At 42.2% G+C, this 27,225-nt stretch overlaps 1 long non-coding RNA gene across 1 annotated transcript; it reads right to left on the reverse strand.

The window, feature by feature from the left end:
• Positions 1-388: 388 nt before the first annotated feature.
• Positions 389-13,424, reverse strand: LOC121038226 (uncharacterized). Its single transcript, XR_005794249.1, has 3 exons — positions 12,297-13,424; positions 6,164-6,362; positions 389-739 (listed from the first exon to the last, which is right to left on the reverse strand). It is a non-coding gene; the product is annotated as an uncharacterized LOC121038226 (long non-coding RNA).
• Positions 13,425-27,225: the final 13,801 nt, after the last annotated feature.

Raw genomic sequence — 27,225 nt, forward strand, 5'->3', positions numbered from 1 at the left:
ATGTTATGTTTATATCCCTACTCTGTTCTGTCTCCCATTCCCTTTCCTTGCCCTTTACATTCTCAGACCATTTTTAAAATACACATTGGACTGGTTTATTTGGTTAAAGCCTCTGGAAGGTTTGATTAGAATTTCTCAAATGGCTAGTTGAAACTGCATCCCATTTCTCTTTTGGCACCCTGGTGCAGGAAATGGTCTCAAATCACGCAGGGCTGGATGGAAACATGTGGGCCCTCTGGGCAGGCTAATCATTTGCTGACCTTTCAGATGGATATCCATGAGATATTTGTTACATGTTTATTTAGAGGTGAGGCTATAGAAGGTTGTCGGCAAGGCCTGGACAGCTGGCCTGGGTATGTGCCTGATCTGGCTGGGCGGTCTGTTCTAATCGGCTATTATCTCCGTCCTCCCCAAACTGTATTCGCCACGAGGAGGTCAGCCTGCCCAAATAGAGGGTGCTTCGGTGTTCTGTCATAGATACACAGAACATACTCTGTGCCGGCTTCTTGTTTTGTGTCGTTTTGTTTTTGCGGAAGACATCAACTTTATGAAGACGGCAGGTCCCTTGGTGCGTAGTGTAGCAAGGATTTGCAGAACTGGTATCAGGAAACCTGGGCACTTGGTTTCTCTGTGCTCCTCTCAAATGCCTTCCAATTAAGAATGTTGGATAAAATTTCCTTAAAAGATCTTGTCTGTTACATTATTGCATCTCTTGGGCCTATGGAGCTGCATGATAAGTCTGTACAGAGAAAAAAGGAAGGGAAATCGCAAGGAATTAATCTATATCCTTTAGGTAAGTTAAAATATCATTCCGATTTATAAAAACGCTATGCGATCCAGAGCTAATACCGTAAAGATTTTTCTAAAATCTTGGGGAACTGGATCAGTGAGTAATAGATCACAAACCACAGGATTCATGAAAGAAATGAGAGCTTAACCAGCCATTGCCGTGTTGATCAAAGCACTGTATAATTTTTAAAGATAATAAAATGTGAATGTTTCTATGAATGAATGTGATGATGTCACTGCAGCAAATGCATTCCTAGGTATTACGTATATACTTCTCAAAAATTTGTAGTCTGGGGGGCGCCTGAGTGGCTCAGTTGGTTAAGCATCTCACTTTGGCTCAGGTCATGATCTTATGGTTTGTGGGTTTGAGCCCTGCCCCGGGCTCTGTGCTGACAGCTCAGAGCCTGGAGCCCCGCTTTGGATTCTGTGTCTCCCTCCCTCTCTGCCCCCTCCCCTGCTTGTGCTCTTTTTCTGTCTCTCAAAATGTTAAAAAAAAATTAAAAAAAAAATTTTTAGTCCGATGTTGCAAATACATACCGGAAAATTTCATCCAGAAAATAATTTTTATGATTATGAATACTCATTGTTTTCATGGAAGAGAAGTTTACTTGTTGACTGAATTACATTTATTGAGAAATAAGTAACAACATAAATGATAACAGAATGACAGTGCAGTCATTAAATAACAGATGCCCAACAGTTAATCTGCCAAAACACCAGCTGAAAATCAGACAACGAAGTAAAAGAGATGAGTTCCAATAAAGAGAAAACTTTTCTATGGAGGAATTGGGTGCGAGACATTCATAGTTTGGTTCTGCAAAAGCCTCAGGCAATGCAAAGTACAAAGACGAAGCCAGAATTTCAAGCGGAGAAAGAGACATTAGGTACCTACCTACATTGAACTGTTTACTAGAGTGCCCTATTTATACATAGATACTGGTTATTATTATTATTATTTTTTCCTGGATTAGATCTAGGATTTAATACTTATGAGAGATTATTATGGCTTAAATAAAATGTTGCAGAAGTTATTTCTCTCGTTCTGAAGATTTTCTTATTGATTTCATTTTCTTTCACCTCCCTTCTTTTTCTTCCCTTTCTTGTAAGGGTGCTTTTTCTTATTTAAACTGCAGCGCTGAGGTGAGATACAGGGCATAGAGAGAATGCTGATCATTTTACAGTAGTTTGAAGTTTCTTTCTGCTGTTCATTTTTAGAAAGAAACGTATGTCATTATATTCATCAAAATTAAGCAGTATTATGGAAAATAACTGTCAAATTATCACCAAATTGTGTCAGGTTCCCACCAAAAGCTGTCAGGTTCAAGGAAGTCAAAGAAAGGTGGAAGAACTGTTTAAATTGCAAGAGTCTAGAGAGTTGGCAGCTAAATGCAATGAATCATCCTGGATTTGATCTTGGACCTCTAGACAATTCTTTTCTCCAAATGGAATTATTGTAAAATTTGACAAAATCTGAATGGGTCCTGTGGATTAGACGGTCATGCTACATCAGTGTTTATTTCATTATATAGTTGGTGGTGCTGTGATTATATAGAATAGTGTCTTTGTATTTTAGGAAATATCCACCAAAAAATATCTAGAGTCACGTTTGCAATTTATTTTCAGTTAGTTCAGAAAAAAATCACACATATGTGTGAGAGAGACAGAGAGACAGAATGAGAAAGTAAATGTATAAATTATTTACAGTTGGGAAGCCAAACAAAAGGCATACAGGAATCTTTATACTATTCTTTTAAGTTTTTAATAAATTGGATGTTATGTTTTTTAAGTAAAAAAAACAACAAAAATATTTTCCACCATATTCTCCACACCTTGCAGTTATTTTATTTTATTTTTTGGTGAAAGAAAAGTCAAGATAAATTAGCAAATGCTAAAAATTAATCATCCAGCTTCTGTAAATATTTTTTGTAATTCAGGAAAATCGATTTTGGATTTGAATGATCTCATTTTCAATCACAACTTTCCAAGGCCGTTTATGGCTTTTAGCTTTGTGCTTGTGTTTTACAAGATATAAGATTTACAAACACTTTTCAAAACAGTTTTGCAATACAAAAATTCCTAATTTCATGTTGTTTTAAATGCATTACCCCTAAAATTGTCCTAATAAAGGATCTGCTAAACTTTAACAAAATATTAGACTTCTAGGCCACGACTATAAGCTTCATGGGAACATTGCTAAGCAAATGAGACATGGTCCATGAACTTACAGAATATTTAAAGCGTTCCACCTTAGGCTGAACTTCACTCAGATTTTTATTCCATTTGCATGCACATTAAGGCTTTTATTTAGTTTGATTTTATGCTCTTAATAACATATGGGTTTTGACAATGGCAGTTTTTCATATTCCTTTCCATACCCTTCCCCACCATGGCATTAGGTTTTAGACAGCAGAATGACCTAAGCTTCTACCGACTCTCCCTGTCCTACAATGCTGTCACCCCTGGAGTGAGATAGAGAGTAAAGACAAAAATAACCAAGTAATTCAATTACAAATAAGAATCAATTAGAAAAAATAATCTTAAATTTGAAAATTTATTCACATAGTTACAAAGTTAAACACGAAATCCTTGACAAAGTTAATTCCTCCTTACCCCTGTTCTTTCCATCCTACTTGGCAGTTAGAGCTTCTTGGATGTGTAGATTGATGTTTTTCATCAAACTGGGAAATTTTGACCATTATTGCTTCAAATATTCTTTTTGTCCCCTCCTCTCTTTCCTCTCTTTCTGCGGCTCTCATTTTACATATTTTGGAATGTGATCTTTTTTAAGGTTATAACTTTAGGAAAAGACACCTTCTAAGATATAGGACTGAGTATCCAGGCACAAATCTGTCAACACTTAACAAAACACTACTTTTTTTTTTCTGTAGGTATTATGATGTAATGGTTTATTTTTCTGTGCTATAATGTTCCATTTAAAATACAGAATGGAGAACATAAGTTAAAATTATTCCGTTCATTTATTGCTAACAAAACATGTAAGAAATTGTGCCCATGAGACTTCAGACAGGATCCATCCTAGAGTTAATGAATTGTAGTTGGACTATGCATTGAATCAAAAAAAAAAAAAAGCCTTGATTTCAAATTTAGAATTAAAGAATCATTGGGGCACCTGAGTGGCTCAGTTGGTTAAGTGTCTGACTTCGGTTCAGGTCATGATCTCACAGTTTGTGGGTTCGAGCCCCGCGTTGGGCTCTGTGCTGACAGCTCGGAGCCCGGAGCCTGCTTCGGATTCTGTGTCTCCCTCTCTCTCTGCCCCTCCCCTGCTCACACTCTGTCTCCGTCTCTCTCTCAAAAATAAATAAACAGTAAAAACATCTTTAAATAAAAAATAATAAAGAATCATTTATGTTTGCACTCAGAGATTTAGGGACTTTCATTATTGCATACCGGATCATACGTTACAGTTCTCTTTCTTGTTTTTATTCATAATATAGCATTATATCAACAGAATAATAGAAGAGTCAAGCTTTGGAAACCTTAACTTTCAAGGAAAACTTGGAATTTGAAATGAGCATGCTAATGATTTTTGAGCTCCTACAAACCGGGAAGATTTGCCTGTCAGTAGCAAAAAGTTATAGAGACTGTATTAGTGACGGTTCTCTAGAGAAACAGAATCAACAGGAGATATCTTTACGTGTACATGAAATGCAGACATATGCACATTTATGTTATGTTATATTTATTATAGGAATTGATTGATGCGATTATGGAAGCGTGGGACATTCCAATCTGCCCTCTGCAAGCGGTAGACTAGGAAAACCAATGGTGTAAGTCCTAGTCCAAGTGCAAACGCCCAGGTACCAGGACTGCTTATGTCTGAGGGCAGGAGATGATGGATGTATCAGCTCAGCAGAGAGCAAATCTGCCCTTCCTCTGACTTTTTGTTCTACTCGGGCCCCCAACAGACTGGATTATGCCTACCTGCATCGGTGAGGTTGATCTTCTTTATTCTGTCTACCAAATCAAATGCTCATCTCTTGTGACCACGCCCTTCACGGACACACTCAAAAATAATGTGTTATTGCTCTCTGGGCATCCCTTAGGCCAGTCAAATTGACACATAAAATTAAACATTACAGAGACTAACAAAGTGTTAAATGTTAGTGATATTAACTAGGTTTAAAAGTATTTTCCACACACACCAGGATGGCTAATATAAAAACAAAAATGAAACGCACGCTCGCAGCGAGTGTTTGCAAGAATATGGAGATGGAGAGATTGGAAGCCCTGTGTCCCACTGATGAGAATGCAAAATGGTGCGGCCACTATGGAAAATAGTATGGAAGTTCCTCAAAAGATTAAAAATAAAACTACCGGACAATCCAGCAATTGCACCGAATGCGTGTACTTGAAGAGATATTTGTACAGCCATGTTTACAGTATCACTATTCACAGCAGCCAAAAAGTGGTAGCAATCCAAGTGTAGGTACACTGGTGGGTAAATGGAAACACAAAATGTGGTGTATACAAAGGCTAGAATATTTATCATTCAGCCTTAAAAGGGAAGGAAATTCCGACACATGCCACAACATGGATGAACCTTAAGGACATTATGCCCAATGAAATAAGCCAGTTACAAGAAGGCAGATACTGTATGATTCCACTTACATGAGGTATCCAAAGCAGTCAGATTCACAGAGAGAGTAGAAAGCTGGTTGCCAGGGGCTGGGGGGACTGGGAATGGAAAGGTGATTTTTAATAGAGTTTCAGGTTTATGAGGTGAAAAAGTCCTAGAGATCGGTTGCCCAATAATGTGAATACCCTTAACAAGACTCAACTCTCGAAAATAAAATGCTAAATTCTATGTCGTGTGCCTTTTGCCACCATTAGAAAGAATACTCTTGTGTATGTTTCTGATGCTACAGCAGTCTTGTGAGATTTGCGGGAAGGGAGAATTGACATAGTTCATCCATGTTCAAAAAGGTGAACCTGCTGCAAATCAAAGGGTAGTTAAATGTTGGGACTGTGGGAGAGGATTGGGAACGGACATTTACAATGCTCCTTTCTGCACTGATCTAAGCGTGTCACACAAAGGCTTCACATCTATTTGTTTCCTTTAGTTCTCCCAATAATCTTCTGAAGTAGAAATCCATCTCCCCATTTTCAGAGAAGCTATCTGAGGTTTAGAAGAGGTAAGTGATTTGCCCAAGATCAAAGACCCAGGAAGAAGCGACATCTTCAAGGCACAGACGATTCACACTGTTCTAGATTCGATATTGCCGGAATTGGGGTGTGACGGACAGCGGAGTACAAACCCTGACCCCCCTGCCTCAAAGATGGGACAACTCTACGGGGCGATCTGTTGTTCTAGGCACCCATCCCCACAGGGGTTCAGGCTAACTTTGGATTCTACCTGAGGCAACAGCCAACAGTGTTAGAGTGGGACACTAGAGTCGGATCAGATCTTGGCTGGCACCCGGGACCCATCCTTGCTGGTAGCGGAGGCACCGGCGCGCCCCATCATGGTGTCACTGCTAAGGCACGTGTCCACTGCAGTGGCACCCGGGCCGAAGGGATGCACCGCGGTGGAGTATGTCTGGCGTTCGAAAGGTCTGGGGGGGAATAAAACATACAAAGATGGCGGAGTTGCATAGCCACAGCTGTTGCTGTCTGGACGCCAATGATGCACGAAGAAAGAAAATGGCAGGCTCGGGCGAACTGCAATTTTTAAAGGGGAGTGTGAGAATCAGAGAGATTTTGTGCACATTTAGAGATCCCTACCACCACGCCCAAGCCCTAGCCTCCACTATCTTCAGCCACAGGGCAGAGAAAGCTCCAGGTCAGGCACAGGACTGAATTGTGAATGACAACCATCGGGGAACGCTTAATTCTCAGCTGACCTGGGTTGCCTACACCATGGTCAAGGTGCTGATAGGGAAGGGATGGGGATCTGAAACTTGAGATGGGGAGTCTGGCTAGAGTTTCCTGAACTTTCTTGCCCATGACCTCTTGTTGTGAGATGGACTCCCGCCTGGCTCCTCTTTATTTGAAGATTGCAAAAGCCTCAAACGGGGCAAGCACTTTAAAAACAGAAGATCTGCTCCCAACCCCCCTCTTGGACACCCGTCAATATCTAGCGTCAAGTCTCAGTGTATCCTGACTGTGAATGTGCGGGACCTGGTGGAGGAGGAAAGGGATTCTTTGCCGAAAGAGCAACCGTGTGTGCTAACATGTACCAGCAGGATCCAGAAATGTCTGCCTGGGAGTGGATCCCGGGGGTGTTGAATCAAAGCGTCAGGAAGACAAATCTAGGTAAGGGAGAGGTTGTCAACATCGGATGCTGTTTGGTAACACAGTCAACAGCACCCTGGTGAGGGCCCCAGAGGACTATTAACACCCTGTTGGGATGGCTTTTAGATGTGTGAAAAAGTGAACACCTCATTAAACAAAGTAGAGATGCCAGAAATTCTGTGACTGGGCTCAGAGGGTCTAGTTGTTGTTAAGCCCATGATTTCACCTGGTGAAACGGGGTAGGGCATTTATTTCTTTACCGCAGGCACCAAAGTTGCTCTTAGGGAGAGAATGGCCTTTACGTGGAAGGTGAGTGATGGTGTGGGAAGAGGAAATGACTTAGCAGAAGTCAAGCAAACAGAAAAGACAGTTGAACTTTCCAGTGCAGATGAAAAGATGTTCAGCGTCGCTCCTTATCAGGGAAATACAAATCAAAACCACACTCAGGTATCACCTCACGCCAGTCAGAGTGGCCAAAATGAACAAATCAGGAGACTCTAGATGCTGGAGAGGATGTGGAGAAACGGGAACCCTCTTGCACTGTTGGTGGGAATGCAAATTGGTGCAGCCGCTCTGGAAAGCAGTGTGGAGGTTCCTCAGAAAATTAAAAATAGACCTACCCTATGACCCAGCAATAGCACTGCTAGGAATTTATCCAAGGGACACAGGAGTACTGATGCATAGGGGCACTTGTACCCCAATGTTCATAGCAGCACTCTCAACAATAGCCAAATTATGGAAAGAGCCTAAATGTCCATCAACTGATGAATGGATAAAGAAATTGTGGTTTATATACACAATGGAATACTACGTGGCAATGAGAAAAAATGAAATACGGCCTTTTGTAGCAACGTGGATGGAACTGGAGAGTGTGATGCTAAGTGAAATAAGCCATACAGAGAAAGACAGATACTATATGGTTTCACTCTTATGTGGATCCTGAGAAACTTAACAAGAACCCATGGGGGAGGGGAAGGAAAAAAAAAAAAAAAAGAGGTTAGAGTGGGAGAGAGCCAAAGCATAAGAGACTGTTGAGAACTGAGAACAAACTAAGGGTTGATGGGGGGTGGGAGGGAGGAGAGGGTGGGTGATGGGTATTGAGGAGGGCACCTTTTGGGATGAGCACTGGGTGTTGTATGGAAACCAATTTGACAATAAATTTCATATATAAATAAAAAAAAATAAATGACAATAAATCAACCACAAAAAAAAAAAAAAAAAAAGAACTTTCCAGTGCAGGAAGCGACTAGGTACTCTTGGTAGCCGAGCTGGTGGCTGGGAGAAGGGAGCAAAGGACGAAGACAGAAGGCCTTATTACCATGAGGTACTGCCATCCAGCAGTGGCTGTAGCCTCCACAGGTGGTCCTCCAACAGCTGGTATTAAGCTGTCGTCAAAGGTACCAAAAAAAATCCCTCTGTCTTCCCAAACTCCCACTCACACGAATGTCGAGGGAGATGGCATTTAATGGATACAGAGGAAGAAATCTCAATGCCACGTGAGCGACACAGTTCTGAGCAACACAGCTCAGCAAGACATTCCCTAAGCTGAGCTAACATAGTGGCTCCAAGAACTCGATAGTGGAGCTGACTAGAACTTAAGTGCTCCTGGACTTCTCAGGGATCCCTGGGGTGGGGGTGGGGATGGAATTTCCAGTATCTGCCTTAGGGACTTTGAGGTCATCTTCCCTCCAGGAGTGGCCAGACTTCGAATGCAGTCTTGGTTCTACTAGTCTGGGGGTTCAGGGAACGGATTCTGGGGAAATCAGTGTCTCACTGGTTCTTTTCTGAAGAATGAGTTTGGCTCAGCCGGCAATCCAGTGAAGGCGTAAGTCAGGTTGCTGGAAACTGAGGGATTTAATAGGGAGGGAGGAAGGATGTAGGTATGAGATAGCTATGAGTTGTAGCAGGAAAATGGGAGAGAACCAAATGCAAATGATAAATTGACCGTGGCTGGGCAGGTTGCTTAATTTTCTCCCATTTAGCTTCTGTAAAGAGAAAAATTTGCCAGGTGATGTGAGTTCACCTTATAATTCTATACTTCTAGTAGTCACTGAGTTCTGTAAATTCAGCATGCAGACACATTTGCCTTAAATCTATGTTACGGACTGAACGTTGGCGTCTCTCCAAAATACAAACATTGAAGCGCTAACCCCAAGTATGATAGTATTTGGAGGTGGGGCCCTTGAGGCATAGTTAGGTTTAAATGAGGTCATGAGGTGGGGGACCCACATGTTGAGATTAGTGTTTCATAAGAAGAGGAAGAGGGGGCAGGGCTCCCTCTCTCTCTCTTGATCTCTCCCTCCCTCCCTTTGTTCACCTCCCTGTCTCTCCACTGTGTGAGGACACAGGGAGAAGGCAGCCATCTGCAAGTTTCAAAGAGACCTCTCACTAGGAAGTGAACACTGAGGGACCTTGATCTTGGGCTTTCTAGTCTCCAGAACTGTGGGAAAACAAATTTCTGTTGTTTAAGCGCCCCCCCACCTCAAGTCTATGGTATTAGCACGCTATGTCTTACTATAGCAGCCAGAGCTAAGACATCTACTAACCCCTTCTCTTTACCTCAGATGCCAAGATTCAGATGCCATGAATTTTCCCATAGTCTACTGGGCTAGAAGGTAGTCCCTGGTCCCTCAGTAACATCAAGAAACTTGGCGATGAGGGTGCCTGGGTGGCTCAGTAGGTTAAGCGGCCGACTCTTGATCTCGGCTCAGGTCATGATCCCACAGTTTGTGGGATCGAGCCCTGCATCGGGCTCTGCACTGACAGCACAGAGCCTGCTTGGGAATCTCTCTCTCTCTCTCTCTCTCTCTCTCTCTCTGTCCCTACCCATCCTGTGATGGGCTCTTTCATTCTCAAAAATAAGGAAACAAACATTAAAAAAACCCCAATTTGGTTATTAATAACCACTCCTTAGAAGCAGAATAGTGTAGAAAGAGAACCCAGGATGTATAATCAGAAGTGACCCTGGCAGAATCATGATCTCATTTCTTTAATGGGAGAATAAGTACTCCTGCCTTACCAGATGTTTCTGAGGTTCAAGCACAACTGTTTGCACTGCAAATAGCAAATACTTGTTACATAATTCTGCTTATTACGACTTTTATAAAACAGAAACACACACAAATACTACAAGATTTTTACAAACGGACAAATGAGACACATAAAAGTGAATTAAGTTTTCCTCTCAGGACAAGAGCGCAAAAGAAAATGCCTAAAACCGGCCCACTGTTTTTTGTCACTTACTTATCTTACTTATTTTGGATATCTGTCTTGTTTGGGTTGTGAGTTTTTCTCTTTCACGGAGTTATTTCATTTTCAGAAATAGGCCTAACACATCACAATAAAGCATAAAATACGGTCTCTTCATGATTGACTCCAACATGGCAGTGAAAGGTGAATGTCAGAGAAGAGATAAGAGGAGGGAGGAAGTGAAGAGTGACCGGGAACAATGCTGGTCTGGATTTCTGACAGTTCTCGCAACACGTATTGTTTTAACTATCAGTTCTTGGGTGGAAAAAGTAGTTAGCAGTAACGTTCCCAAGAAGCAACAATTAGAAGAATGTGGCATTCAATTTTTGTTAAGAAATCAAGGGCACAGGGGCGCCTGGGTGGCTGTCAGTTAAGCATCCAGCTCTTGATCTCAGCTCAAGGTCTACATCTCAGGGTTGTGAGTTCAAGACCGGGGTTTGGCTCCACACTGAGCGTGGAGCCTACTTAAAAAAAAAAAAAAAAGAAGAAGATGGAAATTGAGGGCACGAAAAGGCATATTCATACTCAATTAAACTGGGAAGTCTCTAACACACTAGTGGGACTTGGAAAGTATCGTGTTCTTGATTTGTCCCCACGGGGACAGCATATTAGTGATCGATGACATCTCTCACGTACGTATTCCCCACCCATCGCCATGCTCCTTGAACACATTTTATTCTGAAATTCACCCCACTTCGCCTCTCTCTTACTCTTAATTACCAACTATTGTGGGTAGTCGTCGTTCTCAACGTAGCATGCTTTATTTATGTACCTTGGTCACAAAACTCAGATGTAAATTAAAGGAGAATCTCTTACATAGCTTTATGCTAGTTTAGCTTTCTTATTTTAGTGCTGAGAACCTACGTGGAGTCCAATGGAAAGCATGCTGGTTATTATACCTCATTGCTTACATTGGTGAGGTAATATCAATAAGAAATAAATACGATGGTCAAAACGTGGTCTCAGAGACAAATGGAACCTAGTAGACTTAAGAGACACTTTACACAGTGTTCTATTACAAAGGCAAAATACATTGGACACAATGAAGCTATAGCTTGAATTATAAATTGATTAATAATGTCACTGAAAGGAATCATGACGTATTTGCAAATGGTATCGACAAACAGAAAAATTCTGTTAATAATGATCTAAGCTTATGAGCTGAGAAGGAAAAGATAAAGCAATTGTCAGACTGTATATGGAGCTTTTCCAGGATAGAATACTGTTATGTTTTCTCCCCACCAATGAAAAAGGGAAGCAGAGAAAGGGAATAACTTGTTGTTACTAAACAAGTATGCTTTGGTTTGAAAGGGCATGAGGGTTTACAGATAATGCTGAACTGTCTAGAGAAATATTTTGATTTCCATTATTGCCAAATATTTTCTTCCCAAGTACACAGGAAAGCTTCCTGCTTTAGGAAATAAAGACCAGTGGAGAGCTACTTTTGCCCCGATGCACAGGGGTTGGGAGTGTGGCAGGGGATATGGTGGGGAAGTGCACTGTAAGACTTACACGGGTGGCCAGAAGGTGGGGCTTCTTTCTTGCATAACGGACTTGCTCACATTCTGTTTGTGATCCAATTAGACACTAAAACTTCTCCACGAAGAACAAGCCAAGTGACTTAATATGTCTCCCTGGTCAGGTACTAGCTCAAGAGGAGAGAATGAATGACTGTAACTTCCCATGCGTTTTCAGTTACATCCGTCCTGACGAGTAACTTTCAGGTCACGAAACTCTTTCATTTAAGGACCAGTATTAGGAGATTAGGGGAGGGGCAATTTCTCTTTGTCCTTTTGTCTACACACCCAAATAAATAGTGCCTTCTCCCCCCTTTCTGTACTTGTTTTTGAAGTAAAGACATATTGACTCGGCCTTGAATTGGGGTAATGGAGAATTGATATAGGCTGCCTGCAACATTTTCTAGTTAAATTAGTCATGCTCTCATTTTTGGAAGACACATCATATCTTGCAGGTAATGGAAATAATAATCTCTCATTTCTACTTACCAAATGAGTCAGTTTTCTTGCCATCATTTTTCAAGGAAGATTTTGAGTCAGGGGCAACTTTCGTTATTTTTCTACTCTTCCATCCGAGAGAATCTGCAATCTAGTGATGTTGGATGGAATATCTAAACTCAGAGCAGTGCTGAAAATAAATACATACAAAAATCACCAACCAAGCACAGAAAACAGAGATCTGTCTAAAGTCTTTATTTTTACTATGGACAATGCAGATTTTTTAAATTCTAAAATTAAAACAAAATTATTGCACACAAAAGGGCAGTGAATTTAGTAAAGAAGGAAATGGCAAGAACTGTCAAGTCTGAATTTTGTCTTTTTCAGTGTCCTAAGTCACAGAATTTCATCAACCCCTCGTTTAACCTTGTATCAAAAGGGGGGATACACTCTTTGAAAAGAGGATTTTAGGGCTCCCCTGCATTATTGCAGAACTATTTTCTCTCAACATCACGAACTTGTTTTGAATCACATCCAATTGTTCCCTGTTGGAATTCAGACACTCAGGAGTTGACAACAAAGTCTGCTTCCTCTAACGCTGGCTTCTCAGGGTGCATTCATACTACTCTTCACGGAATTGTACCAAAACCTCATTTGGGATGGAAGTTATATTTTCAAAATAGAAACTGATGAAGAACACAATGTCTTATATTTCGTCTATAGCTAATCATTACTTTTTTTCAAAAATCACATACAGGGTTTGAAAAATAATAACAACCAAACAAAAATAAAATACCAAGATCAAACTAGAACAACACCCCTTTCAGCCTCTCTGACTCCTTCCCTCCAGATGCAGGTGGAACTTGAGAGGCTGCAGTGACTGGAAGGCCTGAAGTTTCTGCCTCCTCTTTCTAATGTGTTCACTATATTAAACTTTGGATCTTAGTTTTAGGAAGCAAATGATGAAATCTATCGAGCAATGAGTTTCTTGCCCCCCACCCTCCCCATTTAATTCATCTGATCTCGGGGATATCCTGTAGGGCGGGTGACTTTGGTGAACCTCAGAGCAGGACCCTACCAAGCTACTCTGTGTGGCCTGGGAGGAGAGAAGAGGAACGCTATTCCCTAAATGTTTCATCTGTTCCATAAACAAAACCCTGATTTTGTAATAAAACAATCTTTCCCCTGACTCTAATCCATGCTCTGTCATTAACTATTTGGGAGACATTAGAGAAGTTAATGACTCAAATATGAGAGTTCCATAGTTGTAGATTTGAATTCAAACTCCCATAGTTAATAGCTCTGTGACTTTGGGCAAGTTTATTCAACCTCTCTGGAACCTTAAAATGGGGATATTAATATTTATCTCAGAGGGTCGTTGGGAAAATTAAAATTTGCCTATTCCTAACATACATAATTTTGTGTGTGATATTAGGGAAAGTTATTTTTTTTCTCTTGGGTTCTCAATTTTCTTTTCAAAAACAAGTAAGCTGATTTTGCTAATATTCTCTGAATTTCTGACTTATTGGTAAATCTTTGGGTTTCTTTCCAGGTTCTCTATAGATTATGATTTCATAATGTTAGAGAAGATTGTATTCATTAGTTCAATCCAAATGCTTTGGCTACTGCAATTTATAAGATCAATATTTATTTACTTGAGATACCCAGGTCTGGTTATGTTACCAACTGACTTGACCGTAGACAAGTTATTTAACCTCTCTTTCATCTTCAAAAAGGAGATTATAACACCTACTTCACAAAGCTCTCGTTAGAGCAGATGAAATAGTATTTGGAAAGTACTTACGATAGTGCCTGAAGTATACAAGTGCCTAATAAATGGTAAAATTATTTTCATTATTCTTACTAACAAAAAAAATCTAAAAGGTTTGTGACAAATTATACAAAGGAAAATGGGTCAACCCGAAGAATATAAGTGGTAGAAAGAAGTGACATACGTGTCATATACACAGGTCAAATATACTCATTGGACATTTGGAACGTGGGAAAATTCTCAAATTCAGGCTGATGGCCCACTTATTTTAAGCAATTTTTGGCGACTCAAAATTCTAGGCAAACAGAAAGGTCACATAACCCTTCAGATTTTAGTAGAGTATATTGGGCCCTTAGTATTGAAAAAGAAATAGGTAATTTTCAGCTTAGTGTTTAGGTAGCAGGGTCTGCACCCTGTAGCGTTATCTGCCAGCAAAGGGCCTGGAGTTTTCTTCTTTGCAATAAATACTGTAAGGGAGGCCCCTCTTGATGGAAGCACAGTTTCCTACCCTCATTGTATTCCATCCAGCTTTCATGTTTGTTGGGTCATTAGCACAGATTCCACCACTGAAACTTCTCTTTCTTCTCTCCACCATTTTCTTTCAGGTACTATCTCTATTAAATCTATCTGATAGAAAAACTGCCCGGTGAAATATAACTACAGGGCCATCCAGAGCCAGGGAATGGCTGACTTCCCCTGGAGTATTTGCTGGTAATTGAAGTAAGCAGTATTAACCACTCCCCAAACAAGCAGTAATTTTTTGTATATAAAAATTATATTATGTAAGCAAAACGTGTGTGTGAAAAGTCAAGGGCTCAATGATACTGGATGGGACAGGTTTCCCCCACTACCCATGAGTAGAGCTTCCTCTGAAACCTGTCATAAAGCGAAACGTCATGAAGAAGCAGTTACCAGTTTGTAAATGTGAAAATCCTCAAATTTCTTTGGGTGAGCGAAAACATGTTGTAAGGTTGGTTTTTCATAAAAGCCGAGTGGCACAAGGCAAACTTTTGGAAAGCGGGGAGACCTGTATTTGATCAAGGAACACCAAGTTTTGAATCCTTTGTTGACGCAGCTCTCTCATTTTCCCCGAAGACGTAACCCCAGGGAATAACAGACACGTGAAGTTGGAAAGAAGTACATTCTCCTGAGTTGGGCTTTAGCTCCAGACACCCCTGCAGAGCAGCAGGGACTGGGATGGACTCCTGGGAGGGCAGGCTTCCCTGAGGCTGGTGACCATGCCGGGCCTGGAGCAAGGCACACTGTGTGCTGTTGGGCTGGCCCCCTGCACACAGGTAGGTCTGGGAACTTGCGTCGCAATGGAACAAGAAACCGCTGCACCAGCCAGTGGACGGTAGAGAGCACATATGCTCATTTAACGGCCTGTGTCTTCATCTCTAAAGTCTGAGCGATCTTCCTTCTCAGGACAGAGCGAAGGGGTGGGATGGGGAGGAAAGGACTCCTAGAGCAGCATCTTCAACCAGTCTGCTCATTAGAGGACATTTAAAAGACACTAGCATCTGGGTCCTATCTCAGACTAACCAGAATCTCTGGGGGTGGGGCTTAGACATTTAAAGAAAAGCTTCTGTGGTGATTAAGGGGTGCAGCCAAGATTGGGAACCACTGTCCTAGACGCTAACAGTATTTGTTATAAAAAAGTGAAAAACTACAGTCAGACAAATACAGTGATTTCACTACCCCAAAATGATGACCATTGCCATTGTGGTCTTTGTATCTCTATCTATGTCTGTTTCTGTCTCTATGAGATATTTTCAAACAACGTGAAGAATTAATTGCTGCAACCTAGTAATTGGTACATGTAAAATATTTCTCTTATATAATTTGTTCTATTTCTGAGTGTGAGTCTTTCCCGAAGCTGTTCGCTAAAAATGGAAAAACACCTCTGTCTCGGTCCATGGGCTGCTATAATAAAAGAGCATAGACTAGGTGGCTTATAAACAACAAACATCTATTTCTCTGGAGGCAGGAAATCCGAGAGCACCAGCAGGGGCCGGTGAAGGGTTTCTTTCTGGTTCATACCTGGCGCCCTCTCGTTGTGACCTCACATGGTCTCTCTGGAGCGTCTTTCACATGGCACTAATCCCTTTCTCAGGGCTCTACCCTTCCAAGCACCCCTGAGAGGCTCCACCTACTAATCCCATCCCCTTTGGGGATCAGGATTGTAACATATGAATTTAGGGGGACACAAACATTCTGTCCCCAGCAACCTCTCAAATATGTTCCTTTCTATTTATTCAATTCTTTCCCTATCTTGCCCTTTTCCATACACACACACACACACACACACACACACACACACACACACGGTGCCTATTTATTTTTGAGAGACAGGGGAGGGGTGGAGAGAGAAAGGGAGACAAAGGATCTGACAGTGCAGAGCCCGATATGGGGCCTGAACTCATGAACTGCGAGATCGTGAACTGAGCTGCAGTTTGGTGCTCAACCGACTGAGCCACCCAAGCGCCTGTCTTGTCCTTTTCTTTAAACTGTGTCGCCTGGCAGGCAGCAGCTGGGGGTCTCAGTTCTTGGGTCTGCACAGGCCTACCCTGCCTTGACGCAATTTCAGGCCCTCACCTTACAGCCGCGTCATTGGTTCCCTCCAGGAAGGCAGCTGATCATTTTACTGCATCCAATACTTAACCATGAACCCTTTCCCCAGGCTGTAGTGTGGTTCAGAGTCTGCGCTGTGATCTCAGGAGGGAGGCGACTGTGGTGGCCCGAATTAAGCAAGGTGTCAGGCAAGAGGTGGCATTTGAGGCGGGCCTGAAATAACTTTTAGCGGTGGAGAGTACCCAAGAGTTAGGGAAGGCAGCTGTGAGTAGAAGGAATGTAGCAGGCGAGGACCGGAAGCGGGATTTCTGGATGCAAGGACAGACTGCTGCGAGAGGAGGTTCTGGTCTGGCCCAGACTTCCCAAAAGGCAACTGTGGGAGATGTGGCTACAGGGGACGATCACGGATAGGTCCCCGAAGCTTCTCCCTGAGAAGCAAAGGAGAGTCAGCATTTTATTTTGTGGACGCTGGGGAACCAATGAAGCATTCTCTCCGGGGTGTGACAATAAAACAGTGCTTTATGAACGTGAATTCGGTAGCCATGGGTAGAATGGTTTCAGGGAGAGGGGGTTACAAAGCTATTGCCTTAGCTCAGGCAATGAGATTGAGGGACTCGACTAGGGAAAAGGCAATGAGGGATGGACAGATGGGGGCGGATGTGACCAACATGCAAATGTGGTCCCTTCAGGATGAAGTCACAGGATGCCGCTGGCTTGTGGCAAAGAAGTGGAAGATGAAAATGCCGAATCCAAGCCTGGGCAACTGCAAGAATGGTGATCCCATGAACGGAGCCAGGAATGCAGGACGAGTGGGTCTGGAAGTGGAGACAACCGAGGGAGATGTTACAGATACTATGGATAGCACTGCACAAGTATTTTAGACAACAACAACTGCAAGGAAAAGCTCGGCACAGAGTTTTGAACTCTACACCCCCGGAAGAGAAGAAGGGTTCCAGTGTGGTAGGGTTGGGAGGAATGAATTAGAACAAAATGCCCATCTGGCTACATTTGGAAGGGAGGTTAGATTCGAAATCTTCTCAATCCATTTGGCTAGGCGGGTAAATTTCTTAGGAGATCTCTCAGGAGATTGTGTTTATAGCTCCTTACATAACCATCAAATATTAACTTTCTGGCAAGGAAATTCTATGCCAAATAAAGAGGATCCCTTGTGTTAATTATTACACCTAAGTAGAAATAAATGCCAAACAAGGTGGTTCTTAAAGTTTACTATTTTTTTTTTTTAAAGAGAGGGGGGAGGGACAGAGGGAGAGAGAGAGAGAAGGAAAGAGAGAATTTCAAGCAGGCTCTGTGCCCAGAGCAGAGCCTGATGTGGGGCTCGACCTCACGACTGTGACATCATGACCTGAGTTGAAATCGATAGTTGATGCTTAACCAACTGAGCCACCCAGGTGCCCCAGTTCTTAAAGTTTAAAAAGGACTACACTGGAGCAGCCTTTCTAGAGTCCTATTAATGTTTTATTGAGGAAATATCCCTATTTACTTCCAAGTAAGGCTTAATTCTCTCCGTCAGGGCAGTTTTTCTTGCGAAACAATTGATCTGTTCCCATGGTTCCCCACTTCCAGGTCTCCCAGAGGTCTTAATGACAACTCAACAAACCTGTTACGGAAAATATAGACGGTATTATTTTAAGTGGATTTTTTAAAGATAATTTGAAAAAAGTCATGGCAAAAATTGTACCAGTTTATTAGGTAATTTTAACATTAGGCTGTTTTGTAATCCTCTTTCTAGAGTATTCAGTTACGGTGTATGGGAATATGGATAGTTATATCCTGAACAACTGAACAGGGGCTTCAAATATTTTACAAAACAGCAGTCATTCCCCCCCACACATATATGGTATATGTGAACCAAATTCTGTGTTAAGTGCCTGACATGAAATGTTTCACTTATCTCTACATAACTTGCTGAAGATGATGCTATTATTAACATCGTTCTTCAGCGTGTGGGGCTTGTGTATTTGGAAATTCAGCTGCTTGTGAAAATTTATTTGTAATCCCAAATCAATACCTGTGGCACCTTTGCAATTACTCGTGGATGTGCACACGTGCAGAGCAGGAAAAACTCTGGGTTGCTCAATGCACACGTTCCCAGGTGAGGTTGGACAAGACGAGGTTTTACCTTCTTGTTCCAGCTCTCAGACTGTAAACAAGTGTCCTTTTTGCTGTCTATGTAGCACTGTGTGTGTGTGTGTGTGTGTGTTTGTGTGTGTGTGTGTGCATTTTTGTGTTTTATGTTGGACATTTCATTGTTAAAACATTGTTTAAAGCAAAGGGCTGACGTGCTGTCCAGTGTTCCTAAGAGCAAGAAGGCCACGATATGCCTTGTGGGAAAAAAGTGTTAGATAGGCTTTGCTTATCATGGGTTACAGGCTGTTGACAGTGAGTTCAATGTCAATGAGTCAATATTAAGCAAGGCATCTTTACACGAACACACATAAAACAAGCCTATGTATTGACAAGTCGGCAAAAATATTGTAACCAGAATCTCGTAGGAACCTAACCCTGTATTTCCTGTGGGAACAATGGTTCAGTGATTCAGTGTTCACTAATTCCGTATCTCTAGCAACTTTCTAGAATATAACTATTGTGAATAGGAGAATCACTTGGTGTCTCTATGTTGCATATGAGGAAGCTGAGGCCCAGGGTCACATGCCTAAGGGCTTTCTGTAGGTAAATGGCATGGCTACGATTCAACTGGGTGGAGTTTAATGACTTCAGTGCTTTGCTGCCACCAAAACCTAGTTTAAAACTGTGCTTTGGCTCCTTCCCATAGTCTCCTGTGGTTGATGTTTTTTATTTCAGCCATTTGCATCCTGAGGAACATTTCTTCCACTGTGAGTCTGAATTGCTTCAATTCCTATCTGCACTGGTACATAGCCATCGGGGCTGTGCTTGTCAACAGACTAGTGCTGGGTGTTCTAGACTTCTCAGCTGCCACATCACCCGCTCTGCTGAGCCCACAGGGCATGAGTGCCTGTAGCACCCGGACACATGGGCAACAGGATGCTAGGGGCAGAGGAAAAGTCAGCCCACGTATAGGGTCAAAGGAATGGTCAACCTTTGTTCTTATTCCCAGCAATTCTGAGCACAGCACCTGCAGGAAGCTTAGTGTTATTGCCTACATTTTACTCCTTAGCTAACATTTTATTCCCTAGGTCTTTGCTCCTACCCACTAGTCGAAATACTCATCCAAAGTTCCCGCTTAAGGGAATCGAAGCATTGTAATTTGTTAACACAGACGTAGCAACAGCACACATTCCCACCTAACACATCACAAAGGTGACACACATAGTGGCAAGCCTTTGCTGTCCCCGAGCTCGGAGCTTCCAACCACTGACCCTACATTTCTCTTGTTTTAATGTTTATTTATTTTTGAGAAAGAGAGAGAGAGTGAGCGAGCACGAGCACACGAGTGGGGAAGGGGTGGGGGGGGGGACAGAGGATCCGAAGTGGGCTTCAGCACTGAGAGCAGAGAGTCTCATTTGAGGCTCAGACTCTTGAACTGTGAGATCATGACCTTAGCCATGACCTGGGCCACCCAGGTGCCCCTAACATCTACACTTCTGAATTTACTTTACTGTTTAGGAAATTTCTTTTTTGTGAATACAAAACTAATAGATATTTATTGTAGATTATTTGGAAAATAGAAGAAAGCAAAGAGAAGACTATAGAAGGCATTGCTTGTCCGTTCTTCGCATATAACCGCACTTAGTGTCTGGGTGTGTGTCCTTTCAATTTTTTCTCCCTTAGAGTTTATATAGTTGAAAATGCTGCCTTCTAAGCTTTTTCATGTAATGTTATACTACAAATATTTTCCCATCCAGTCAGATAGACTTAATACTAGTAAATGATAGCAAAAATAGTCCAGTATATGGGTTCACCACAAATTAAAGATTTCACATAGCTGTCTATTCAGGGTTTTTACTTATTTTTATATTATAAAACAACTCTACAATAAGAATCCTTGTAGCTAAATCCTTGCGCAAACCTCTAGTTATTTTCTTTGGAAAAATTATTAGAAATGAAATTGGTAGATCAACAATATGCACATTTTTGAGGCCTTTGAAAGGCTCACACTCAGCTGCAGTGTAAATATTGGTTAGATTCAAACATCTTCTACTCTTTAACTGAATTTCCTGCATGCCAGCAAATATATTAGTGGTATGGTGGACAGGCAGGGTAAGGCTTAGAGAAATATACTTCAAGGACAGTGTTTTACAAGAAAAGTCGCTACCTGTTAAATCTTCCAAGTATTGATGGCAGAAAGGTAAGGGCAGGCTAGAACCTGATTAAATGTGTGTATGTGGGAGCTCTGTTTGTTTGGTAGCTGCCATATTTCCCCCTAGCAAGTTCCAGACCGTTCTGACTTTGGATGTATATTTGAACTTGCTGAAACAGCTGCTGAAATGGGGTACTGACTTTTGAACACTTGATGCTGATTTTCTACTCAGGAGCTGCCTCTTGACTTTAAGTGGTAAAATTCCCCAAAAATACTCATCTAGAGCTTGGAAGACTTTTTAGCAAAGTAACTTTCGCAGGTGTAGTCGCTGTAGGGTGGAGCTCTGTTGGAGAAGTTCTCCTCAGTGATGAGATAAAATCGTTTAGCACCGGAAGACCGTATCTGCAGCTGCCCGTATCTATTTCCATCCCTTGGAAAGAAAACTATTGTGTCGTCAGGGTGAAAGAGCTTTGGCTAACTTGTGACCATTGTCCCTCGAGAAAACCACCACCACCACATCAATCTTTCTGCTTGGAGAGTGATTAATGATCGATTCTTGGGACAGGATCTGTGTCCTTTACATCCACCAATAGAGAGAGAGTTGGGCCCACACGAATCTCTTTGTAAGTGAATCAAATGCAACCGAGCCGTGCACATTGTCTACATGTCAGACCACAATTTCCTTTTGGGATTTGAACAAATCAGATGGCAGAGAGCAATGGCATCCTTCCTTTCCACCAAGAGAATGTTTACCAGGCACAGGATTAGTTTATGCGTGCCCAAAGACAAGAATGTGGTCAGTAGCTAACGGTGGCGATGAATGGTATTTACTCTGGAACAGCGCTTGCCACGAAAACTCTCTTACGCGTTGGCAAGCGCCCCAAATGCTGGCCGTGGGGCTGGCAACAGCGTGTGGCGGGGCTGTTTGTCTTTGAGGCCACTACTTCCCCTTCTTGTCCACGTACTTCATCTATCTCCTCCCCACTTCCTCTCTTGCAACCTGGGTCACAGAGAAGAAGGATGCGATAAGCAACTTCCAGGAAGATAATAATTACGTGTGTTACTCCTCCCTAGGAGTATTTTTTTTTTTTTAATTTTTTTTTCAACGTTTATTTATTTTTGGGACAGAGAGAGACAGAGCATGAACGGGGGAGGGGCAGAGAGAGAGGGAGACACAGAATCGGAAACAGGCTCCAGGCTCTGAGCCATCAGCCCAGAGCCCGACGCGGGGCTCGAACTCACGGACCGCGAGATCGTGACCTGGCTGAAGTCGGACGCTTAACCGACTGCGCCACCCAGGCGCCCCCTCCCTAGGAGTATTTTAATTTCAGAGTAAGTCCATGAGGAGGATGCCCTTACCAGAAAAGCAATTTCCAACGTGTGCTTCGCTGCCACTGGCGTGTATATGTATATGTTTATAGACAGGGATGCTTCCTTTGGGGGTAAGAGGGTGAAACATGTCAGAATCGTGGGTAGAGGAATATATTTCCGTAATGGAGTTATTTTTATTTGGCCCAAGGGATCATTGATCCATCTCACAAACTGTCAGTGTAAATAGCCACGTGGTTCGTGGAAGACTCACTCTTTTAAAACTGATAGTTCTCTACATGCCATCCACTCTCCTACGATTACAGTGAAGATCTGACAAGTATTAAAATCACTGACTATTTTCCTGCATTGTTAAAAAAATTCTTCGTGGTTCCTTTCAGCAAATTTCTGCTCGATTATCCGGGAAATGTTTCCATAGCTCACTGTTTTCTTTCTGAACTAGGAAAAAGTTTGCTACAGTTCCTAGGCACTAGGGGAACACCGAGTAGGTGAGCGGTGATAAGATAAATGGATCTGGTCCTCTGTTTACACTACAACAACTTCCTGTTCTTTTAGAATTCAAATTTCTTTTTTTGACAAGTATCTACTCATAAAAAGCAAGGAAAGATTGAAGGGACTATTCAAATAAAGAGGAGCTTTCCTAGTGTGATTTTGCATTAGGTGACTTTTAAATTACTTTCTGCTTTTATTAAGAAGAAAATTTTATTTTATCCTGTTGGTAACAGGCAGTATACATTCAGGTGTACAGGAAACAGTTCATGTGTTTTTGTCTTTAATTTTGTGTAGAGGAGTAAATTCTCAAAAAGTAATTAAAAATAATTTCTTCATTCTTTTCGGGCAGTTGTTAGTGTCTATTGTACAGAAAAAGCTCAATACATGTTTTGATGTTATTTGTTACCTAATTTCTAATGACTTTATTTCAATGTACTAGAAGCTTCTCACAGGGTGGATTAAGCTACCAGGGTTCTTCTTCAGTATGAGAAAATAGTTTAGTGACATAAAAGAGAATGTGCCTTCACACATTCTTAAACTCATTCTTAACAAGCTTAAACTCAACAGCTTTTGTTGAGTTTACCTAGCATAGTTCACTAGTTAAGATCCAGGTAAGGTAGTAAATATCACACAAGACCAAGGCTCTGCTCAGAGGTTCTTCGTTTCCTAGGCTGTTCCCGAGGAATTCATTTAATTTCTCAAGTTCCATCAAATGTGGCTCTGATGTTTTAGTTGATTCACTCCTTCCAGATACCAGTAGCATTCACAAGTATGGAGTCCATTAACATGTCGGCGTTGTGCTGTTTTCTAAAACAGATCAGAGCATTTAGAAAGGGCATTAACACCACCACCACCACCGTCAACAACTTGATCTGGCTTGGGTTGAAGGAAATTCATCTTTGTGGGATTTCACAGGGCAAAGGTGGAGTAGAGATGTATCTACCAGTCATGCTGTGGTTTATTAAAAACATGGGATCCACAGAGGACTGAACTCGCAGCACTTCAAAAATGGGTCAGGTCAAGCAAATTAATAATTAATTAGCAAAAGAATCAACCATGAAATGGATGGGAAACTCATAGGAAACTTTTCCTGGAACGCTTCAGGAAAAAGCTATGCTCCGTTTAGAGCTGTTTAAGGGCTCATCAAATGTGGGTCCTTAAGGGATTAGGACCTTGTTTTACAGCTCCATAAAGGGATTAAGGAAAGGATAGGATGAGACTTTGGGAGAAAGCATATAGTAGTCATTTAGTGAGAAAATTAAAGGAACGAATGTTGTTATGCAAACTTTTTACATTGTGGAAATGAACCAATTCACAGTTACGATTTTCATGGTTATATCCCCCAGGATTCATGCACTCATGAATCCAAGAAGTACACAGTGAGTGCCTCCCACGTACGTGCCTGGCATTGGGATAACTGTAGGGCATAAAAAGTGCATGAAAATCTCTGTGCTGAAGAAGTTCGCAGGCTTGTGGGAACACAAGACTTCACATAAATAACTATGGAGATTAAAAAGAGGCATGAAAATTGCTCTAGTACCTTGATGGACTAACTCCAATCTGGGGAGAGTTAGGAAAAGCTTCCCCAAAGAGGTGACATTTGTTTGAGCTGAGTCCTGAAGAATGAGTGGGAGTTGGCCAGGTGAAGACAGGAAAGCATCACAGGCAGAGTGAACAGCATGTTCAAAGGCATAAAGCAGAGCTTCCTAAAGCCCATCAGAGGCACCAGGGGGTGGGGGTGGGTAATTTGCAGAATGCAGATTCCTGGGCTCATGCAGATGTATTTGGAATCAGAATTTCACGGGCAGAGCTTGAGAACTTTGGCAAGCATTCACATGTATTCTTACGCACTCTAGAGTTGAAAACCATTGGCATGGAGGAAAGATAAGAGTTTCTGGATGCGCCCTGAAAAAAGCCAGTCCTACAATGGAGTGTGGAGGTTTTGTAGGTACTGCCAAGAATACAGTAGACCGAGTGGTCGCCCTATGGATAAAATTTTCAGGGACCTGGTGGTTAGGGATGTGCCAGGACATCTCCAAAGTACTACACCCTGCCCTTTTCTACCACAAAGAAGGCATCACAATACCTACTGGGCGTCTCTGGGTTCCAGAAGCAGCATATCCCACAGCTGGGAATATCGCTCCGGCTCTAATACTGAGTGGAGCCAAAGGCGACCTACCAGCTGTGAATGTGGCCAGGGCAGGAAAGGCCTCTGCAGCAGGTGTTGGGGGCGGGGGGCGGTATCAGCGGTGGGAAAAGACGTGGAATCTGTGGCAATTCCTAGTGAGAGAATAAAAAAGTAGGCCCCCAGTGTTCTGGCGGAATGCCACTTCATCAGCAGCGTAGAATTATATGCTCTCTGAAAAACATTTCCTGACCTGCTACTGGGCTCTGGTAGAGACAGAATGACCGACCAAGGAACACCAAGTGACCATTCAGCTGAATCTGCCCATCGCGAGCTGGGCAGACTTCGCACATCATAAGGTCGGGCTGGCTGAGCCACAATCCACTGTATCGGATGGTGAGGAGGGTGCATCCAGGATTAAGCGTGAACAGCACCAGTGGACATGAGCACGCAGCGTGAGCAATGCAGCCACGACTGTGGTACTGTGCCCGTGTACTTATGGCTGTATGGGGGATCCTATAGATGGAAGAAAAGGCCCAAGCTGGCTCTATAGAGGGTGAGTTCGTTATACGGAGGCAAACCACAAATGGATGACAGCCATGCCACAGGCTCCCTCAGAGGTGGCCTTGATAGAATGTGGCGAGAGAAAAGCCTCCCCGCGGGCAGTGTACTCAGTCACCCGCTTTATAACGAAAGAGAAGTGGCCCATGGCTAGGAAATCATGAGACTCTTGGGACATCCTGAATGGCTTGGCTGGCTGGGCAGGACCGTGGAAGGAAAAAGGCTGGAAGATCACAGATGCATGTGATGGACGTAAGGAGTGGGCCTGAATGTGAAGACCTTCGTGTCACATGTTAAAACCCGTGAGAGCGTACCCTTAGAAACAGCACGAGACAAGGGAACAGACAGAATGATCCGGCAGGTTGATATCAGCCAGTCTCTATTATTAATCACCCTGGTGCTGACATGGTGAACCCATGAATGCAGTCACCGTGCTGACTACACATGGGCCAGAGGGCACAGACTCCCATTTACCAAGACCCATGGAACCACGGACACCATAGAATGTCTAAACTTTCAGCTTCGGTGAAGAATACGATGAGCTTCTATCTTCCCTGGAGCCCTGCCCTGGTGCATTTCTAGTTGCTGGCTTCATTCTAGATCAGCGGGGCCTCACATTCATTCTCAGAACAGCCTCTTGAGAAATCTGAGAGATTGTTCACTTTGGAAAGATTACCATAATACTTGGAATTCTTAAAACTTTATACTCGGCGAGCTACTACATTGGACAAATCCAGTTTTAGTCCTAGTGGAAGTAGAGTTTGACTTAACATTTTTTTGGTTGTCTTTAGACAGTTAATAAGTTGACTGAAGTTAATAAGTTTAGGGAAGAGGTCAGTTTTAATAACACTAAAACAGCATCACAGAGATCTATTAGAGAAGGTACAGGGCTCATGCAAAGTGCTATGGGGAAAAAGGTGATTTTCTTTAAAACTCCACTTCCCCCATATTTTAAATCACATATTTTAAATTACCTCAGTTATTGTAGGAAAACTCAAAAGCATCAATATTGCCTTTTATCAAGTCACAGTATCTCATAATAATGGGTTAAAATCTTACAGGATGTGCTTTAAAAGACCAATGTGTTTGAGAGAAGAAAACCAAAGTGATCCTTCACAGAAGCCATTGGTCATACATAAGACCAATTCCCTGGCTGGGAAAACGTAAGAACATATATTTGTAACATCCGCAATCTGTCAAGATGGTGAGTATATAAAAGTCTAGCTTTTGAGAAATCTATTCTTGGAGGCAGAGTAATTTCAACGGAGAAAAGTAATCCTTGAACCAGTGAAGGAATGATCTAGAGTTTCAGCATCCAGATAAAGCCTGCTCATTTGGGATAAACCTGCTATGGGGCTTCCTGATTTGTAAAACTTTGCCCTGCCTTGCATTTTGAACTTACTGAAATGACCCACAGACAAAGAAGTCTCTATATGACGGCCATAGAGAGACGGCACCTTACATTGATCTCTTGGGGGGTAAGGGGTAGCAACAATGCATGACAAAGGCTTCTCCTGTTTTCTGTGCTAGAAAACGATCATCTTGTAACATGGTAAGCTAATGGCAGACAAGGTGCCTACATTCCTTTACCTCAGGCAGCTGAAGTCTCCGAACACTTAATAAATAATCCAACGGCAGAAAGAACATTAAAGGGACTGGGAATTCCTTCGGGCATTTTCCAAATACTCATTGTGCCTTTGGGAGACCTCTGATTTTAGAGATTTCAGGAGCAAAGTGATCAATTTTTCTCCTATTGAATTAATGGTATAAAAATGAGCTAAGCATATTCGGGACTTACGTCTTTGCTTAAGGGAAAACTTAGCTTTGCATTTCTTCGGGTTCCGATACCCATCTGAAATCTGGTACACCTGCCTTCCCGGTTTGCTGCTCG

This window comes from Herpailurus yagouaroundi, unplaced genomic scaffold, assembly GCF_014898765.1.
Source record: "Herpailurus yagouaroundi ecotype Mexico unplaced genomic scaffold, PumYag 165, whole genome shotgun sequence".
In the NCBI taxonomy this organism is placed as follows: domain Eukaryota; kingdom Metazoa; phylum Chordata; class Mammalia; order Carnivora; family Felidae; genus Herpailurus; species Herpailurus yagouaroundi.